The sequence below is a fragment of the Pteropus vampyrus genome, unplaced genomic scaffold (genome assembly GCF_000151845.1).
Source record: "Pteropus vampyrus isolate Shadow unplaced genomic scaffold, Pvam_2.0 Scaffold157, whole genome shotgun sequence".
Classification (NCBI taxonomy): Eukaryota; Metazoa; Chordata; class Mammalia; order Chiroptera; family Pteropodidae; genus Pteropus; species Pteropus vampyrus.
The window spans coordinates 302,105-307,932 of record NW_011888938.1 but is presented as its reverse complement, the minus strand read 5'-3'; the positions used below and the strand labels follow the sequence as shown (position 1 = coordinate 307,932).

Genomic DNA, 5,828 nt, shown 5'->3' with positions numbered 1-5,828 from the left:
CTCCGGCGTGAGCCCAGGCGCGGCGCTCGGCCGGCCGCCGGCGGCCAAAGTTCCCGTTCTTTTGTTAGTGCTCTCGGCCTTCTCCCGAGCTCACTCTCAGGGGCGGCCTGCCCCCTTGCCCGCCGCGGCTCCGGACTCGAACTCCTGGAGGTGGATCGCCGGACCGCCGGAGGCGGCGTGCACGCCCGGGGAAGTGCGGGGACCGTGCGGTCTCGCGGCTGACAGCAGGGACCGGTGGGGAAAAAGTGATGACCCAGCAGGTTCCCTGAGCAGTTGCTCGGGTGTCGTGGTGACTGCGGGGCTGCTCCGGAGCCGAGGCGCAGGAGGGAGCTCTTCCGATAACCCGGTGCGGAGACCCAAGTGCGTGTTCTAAGCGGGGAGCGCGGCCTTTTTATCGATTTGTCTTTCTCTTGCGTTGTTTGCGAGTGTCGATAGACGTAAACGGAGGAGAGGGAAGTTCTTGAGTTCATGCGAGCGGTGTCGATTGAGCACCTACAGTGTGCCAGCAACGTATTAGGCTCCAGGAACGAAAAGGCCAACCGGAGGACCCCAGGTCGCTCCCGGGCTCGTGGGAGAGAGCGTAGGGATGGTCAGTGATGTCCTCTGCGGAGCGCCTGCTGTGTCCCGGGTCCCGCGCAGAGCGGGCCCTTGAGGTAAGTCCTCGAGGACACGAGACCTGGAGGAGGAACGACTTGGCGGCCAGTCCAAGGACTAGCACCGGTCTGGCACACAGTAGGTTTTCAGTAAATAATCGAGGAGCAGATGGCCCAAGATGTCTGACTCCGCAGGCAGCCTTGGTAGAGGGCTTGACCGAGCTGAGGACCGTGGCAGCTTGTGTTTGCTGAGCCCTCACCTGAGTCCACCCTGCCAATTCGCCTTTGTGTGAATTCACTCCTTAAAGCCTGACAGGGGTCTTAGGAGGTGCTGCTACAGCCCCATTTGCTGATGAGAAAGCAGGCACAGTGAGGGCCAAGGTTGCAGAACTTGTGGCAGAGGAGGTGGGTGCAGGTGGCCCGGCTCCAGAGCCCGTGCGCACTAAGCACGCACTGTACCTTCAGCCGTCATTTTAAGTCAGTGAAAGCTCTGGGTTTGGATCTGTGATTCTGAGTATTATGGGGTTCTTGATAGGGCAAGGGGCCTCCTGGACAGTGGGCAGGCATGGGACCATCTGTTGCTAATAAATCTGAGAAGTGGTTACTGGGTCAAGGTTCACGAATTACCCAGTGATTAAACCAGCAGAGTAGACGCTTGGAACTTACCTAACTGCGTGTTTATTTTCTCTTTTCCTTGACCTAGACCAATCGTCCCCCTGTTGTTACACTTAAAAAGAACTCCTGAGACTGTGTAGTGGACGGCACTCTCTCCTCCGTTTTGTGGTTTAGTAAGTGGGGGCTTCTGGGGTTTCATATATGTTCAGGGTCACCCAAGACCAGAGCCCAGGGTGGTGCACTTCATTGAAGGCTCGTGACCCCGTGAACTGTCACCTTTCAGCACGAGGGCCTTCCCAGGCAAATCTGGTCCCGTTCCAGCAGGGTGGCTACTATGCATCTCTTTCTTTAACTGTATATTTTTTTTACACACATGCACATAGTCTAAAAAGTCAAATATTGCTGAGAGAGATTTAAAAGCTGCCCCTCCTCTCCTGCCTTTCTAGAAAGGCGGCTGCCACTTGACACAAGCATTTATTTCATGTTTCTAAGTAACATGCTTGTTTGTCATGTCGTGTCTTTATTCGCCAATCTTGGAGATTGTCTTTTGGTCCCACTCATGGCAGGAGATGATTTCGGTTCTCATGCTCTCTCTTACCTGAATAGCTTGCAGTTTGGGTTAGATCCATATCCAGAATTTTTATCGGTCTATTCAGGGTGCGCCATGCTGAGCTGGATGGTAAACTGTAGTTCTTTCTTGTATAGCCTTTTCTTCTTTCCTGGAGTTAATTGCCTTATTTTTCATTTGTCCACTTTCCTTTGAGCTTCAGAAAAATGTTCTCACACCTTTAATTTTGTGAAATGTTTCTTATTTCCGGTTTTCACCACTCAGCCCTGTCAACTCATCAGTGGTCCCCCCGAGCTTCCCGGTCACCCAGGCTGGGCCAGGGTGCTGGGCCTCGGTTCCCGTGTTAAGGCTTCCTTTTGTGTTTACTTGCTTATGGTGGTGGTGGACATGCTTCCGGTGCCTTCTCAGTGGTTCGTTGGAGGCAGACTCTGGGAACGTGCTCATTCTGCCACCACACGTAAAGAGCAAGTTTGGCCAGGCTTGGCATCCAGGCTGCAAGTCATTTCAGTTTGGAAGTTATCGCCCCAGTATCTTCTAGTTTTCATTGTCGCTGTGGAAAAGTCCAATTTGATTCTTAATCCTTGGCGTTATCCCCGCTCCTAATATAACTTTTAGGATTGTTGCATCCTTGGTGGTTTTTCATTATTTGCCTTAATGCTAGCCGTTTTTCATTTATCGTGCATTGAGTGTAGTGAGTGGTCCTTGAAATCTGGGATTGATGCCCTTTCACTTATAGGAAATCTTTCTACAATCATTTGAGACAGTTTATTTTCTACTGTGTTCTCTGTGTTCTTCTTCTCCAATTCCGTAACTTGAATGTTGGGCTTCTAGTACTTAGTATTCTAATTTCTAAAATATTTTCTCCTCATCATGCCTCGATCTTTTTGTTTACTTTTTAGGAGCATTTTTGACTACTTTCCAATTCTTTCACTGAATTTTTAACCTCTGCTTTCATATTTTCATGTTCTCTGCTGCTCTCTGTTACTTTTTTAATGCCTCCTGTTCTTGTTTTATGTGTACAATTTTTGTGTTTATAGTATCTTTGCTTATCTCTTAATTTTAGTTAAATTTAAAAAAAATTAAGAGGTTTTTGCTTCCTGCATTTTTCTGTTTCCCCTTCATTCCTCTTTGCTGTTGTATCCTGCGGCCTCTTTCTTCCGTGCTGGAACCCTTCCAGAGTCTGATGACCCCCTTGGCTGCTTACTCACCTTTGAGAGTAAAGACATCAAATTGGCAAGCGGATTGGGGGCTGGCTTGCTTGGTGCTTTCCCCGGAGGGCGATGAGTCATATTTTTTTGTTGGCTCTCCTGCACGTGTTGCTGCTATCCTACTGTCCGCTGATTTGGTTTCCTTGGACGAGGGTCCCTCAGTGTCTTGCCTGGCCGGGTTAGCTGATGTCCTGGGGTCAGGTTAAAGGGCCGGGGCGGGAGCAAGGCCGTGCCAGCGACTTCGCTTTCCTCCTCCCCCATCTTCCTGTTCGTGTGTTGTGTGGGGTTTCAAATGTCTCTTAGGTGGAGTTTGCTTCTCTTCCCTGTTCTTGTCTCCGGTTGATTTTTGATAAGAGAGGGGGGTGGAAAGTCTGTTCCGCCGTCTAGAAATCAGAAGCATTTACTGTTAAGTCTTGAGGAGTGAATTTGAACTCAAACCGAGAGCACAGCGTCCGGTGGAAAGGGCCTTGAGTGCAAAGGGTCAGCCAGGCTGAGAAAGGCGCCTCAGCCCTGCTCGCATGGGGACACCTGTGGGCTTGGCCCAGCATGGTCAATGGCCATTCCACCTGTGGTCAGGCCCAGCATGGGGACTGGAGCCCTGGTTTCCTGCTTCTGCTTCCTGTCACATCACAACAGTGTGTGGATTTTATTTTGTCAAGTTTGTCTTTGAAAATAGTTAGCTCATAAGAACCACATTTTAGACTCTTTTTAGGAACTCTACGTTTTCTGTCATTTGTCATTTTATATTTGTCATACGTAAGCTTGGACTTGCCACGTTTGAGGCAGGTCTTGAGCTCTTGTTAAGGGAGTATTTTGCCTTCAGCTGGCATCGCGCATGCAGCAAGGCCCGTACGGAGTAGTTGCTGGAGCCCGGGTGTCTCGGCCTGCTGCGGGCGGGACGCTGGGTGGGATGCCGGGAGCAGCAGGGCCAGACCTGAGAAGGCCTCCCAATCTCTGGTCCGCCTGTGTTTAACTTCTGGGCTTTTCATTTGTTTAAAAAAATCTCTTTGAAGCTTTTGGGTTTTGAAAAGCAAAAAGTCGAAGTGGTGCTTGTCACGTTTCTTGTGCGAGGGCGTCTTCCTAGGCGAGGGTCCTTTTCCCAGTACGGCCACTGCCAGTGGTGTTTGATTTTGACAGTTTTGGACCGCTTTCTGTATCCCACTTTTAATAGGTTCGTAAATTCTGATCAGAGCATGTTTAAAAGGCTCTCTCTAAGGGACGTGTAAACGTTCATGAGCACCTTCTATTTTCAAAGTGCTATTCTAGGTATTGTGTAAAAGGATGTACAAGTTTTTGAGATTGGTCTCTGATCTCACAAAATTTAAGAGTGTGGAAGAGCAAACATGAGCAAGCGGGAACCGGGATGGAGTCAGCTGACAGGAAACAGGAAGAGGCCTGTGCTGCCGAACCCGGCTCTCCCGGGCCTGGTGCTGGGCGGGCTCCTCTGGGAAGGTGAGTTAGTCCGGGTCTCGAAGGAGGTGCGGCGTGGACTGCAATGGCCAGGTACAGTAGGTACATTTCGGGAAAAATATTAAGGCTTTTAGCAAGTTTAGAAACTTGAACCTTGGAAACCTAAGAATGGCAAGCGGTCGTTGTCTGTTTCTTCTGACGCTTACGAGTGTGTGTGTGCATAGTGAAGGTGGCTGTGATCAGCGAGTGTGTGCCGACGTCCCTCTTTCACGTGCTGTATCTCACATGCATCCGCATCTTTAACGTTTTGATGGCCGTGCCGTGTATGGTGCATAGACGGCCGGTTTCCTCGGTTATGAGTTGGACGAGTCTGTAGCCTTTGTACACGGCGGAGTTACTGGGTCGAGGGGCAAGTGGCGTGAGGGTGAAGCTGGAGAAGCAAGGTCAGGTCATGTAGGGCCTTGTCGCCGCTTTAACCACCTGGTAGCTTCTTGAGCACTGTGGACAGTTGTTGAAGGGTTTTAGGCATGGAAGGGTGTTTTAGAAGGATGCCCCTGGCTGCTGTGGGGAGCGTGGGCTGAAGGGAGACCGGAGCGGAAGCAGGGGCCAGTGCATAGGCGTGGGCCTGGTGGCGTGGGGACGCAGAAAGGCCACTGAATTGAGTCGAGGTATAGATGTTTAAATTTAGCTTTTTGAGTACATAGAACATGGTTACATGGTTCAAAATTCAAAAAGTATGAAAGAGTGTAAAGTGAAACAGCTCCCTCCTCCGTTAGCCACTCAGCTCTCTTGGCGGGCCACCAGTATTATCATGGAGCACATGTTAGCAGGTGCATTTGTAGGTGTTGTAGACGTTTTGTTATGGGACTTTCAGGCCTGTTCAGAAGTAGATATAGTGGTGGAATGAGCCCTGTCCACCTGTCCCCTGACATTGGCAGTCCCTTGCTCGTGGCGGTCCCCATTCCATCCTGTTACTTTGAAGCAGTTCTCAGATACGTTTCATTCATGAACATTTCGGTTAATATTTCATCCAGTAAATACCCATTGTTCAGATTTCTCATTTCATGTCAAACGAGGAACAATATGGTCTGTTCATTGCCCTTGCTAGGTATCTCCTAAATTTCAGTATATTGATTTACAAGTCTTTGTCTCTTGCATTTAAGTTTTGAAGATAAGGGTTCCTTTGTCCCGAAGTTTCCCATAACGTTAATTTTGCTGATTGCATTCTTAACAACGTTCAAGGTGCTCTGTCCACCCTGTACCCTATCGCTGGCGTGTGTGAGGATCTGGAGCTGCTGCCCCCAGTTGTGGCAGCTTCCGGCGCACGGGGCTCTCGAGTGGTTGAGATGTGGTTAGTGTGAACTGAGAGGCACCATAAGTGCCAGATACACACGGGACTTCGGAGGCTGAATGCAAAAAAGGCAGGTAGAGCAT

At 49.9% G+C, this 5,828-nt stretch overlaps 1 protein-coding gene across 2 annotated transcripts in view; it reads left to right on the top strand.

Moving 5' to 3' along the window:
• Positions 1–231: 231 nt before the first annotated feature.
• Positions 232–5,828, top strand: part of EHMT1 (euchromatic histone lysine methyltransferase 1) — a 111,355-nt gene continuing 105,758 nt past the window's right edge. Inside the window, exon 1 of one of the 2 annotated variants that reach the window (XM_011369872.2) lies at positions 232–360. The gene's annotated coding sequence lies outside the window, so the exon portion shown is untranslated. The remainder of the gene's footprint in view (positions 361–5,828) is intronic. The other variant, XM_011369869.2, reaches the window with a different exon arrangement.